Source organism: Buceros rhinoceros, unplaced genomic scaffold (assembly GCF_000710305.1).
Source record: "Buceros rhinoceros silvestris isolate BGI_N320 unplaced genomic scaffold, ASM71030v1 scaffold35179, whole genome shotgun sequence".
In the NCBI taxonomy this organism is placed as follows: domain Eukaryota; kingdom Metazoa; phylum Chordata; class Aves; order Bucerotiformes; family Bucerotidae; genus Buceros; species Buceros rhinoceros.
This window is the reverse complement of record NW_010430349.1, coordinates 6,021-6,222: the sequence shown is the minus strand read 5'-3', so window position 1 is coordinate 6,222 and position 202 is coordinate 6,021.

The following is a 202-nucleotide window of genomic DNA, read 5'->3' as shown; positions in this document are numbered from 1 at the left end:
CCCTCCTCTCCCAAAGGTGTCCGTTCCCTGTCGAGCAGCGCCAGGCTGGGTTTAGCAAACCCCGTGTGAGCGTGTGCTGGGCTGAGCTGTCAGCCACGCAGACAGCTCCCTGCGCTCCTCTACCGGCCCCCTCGCCCTGTCGGAGCGCTGGGGTTTGGGGGTCTCAGCGCCACTGCTGAGCAGCGGCGAGGTTTGGAGCCAC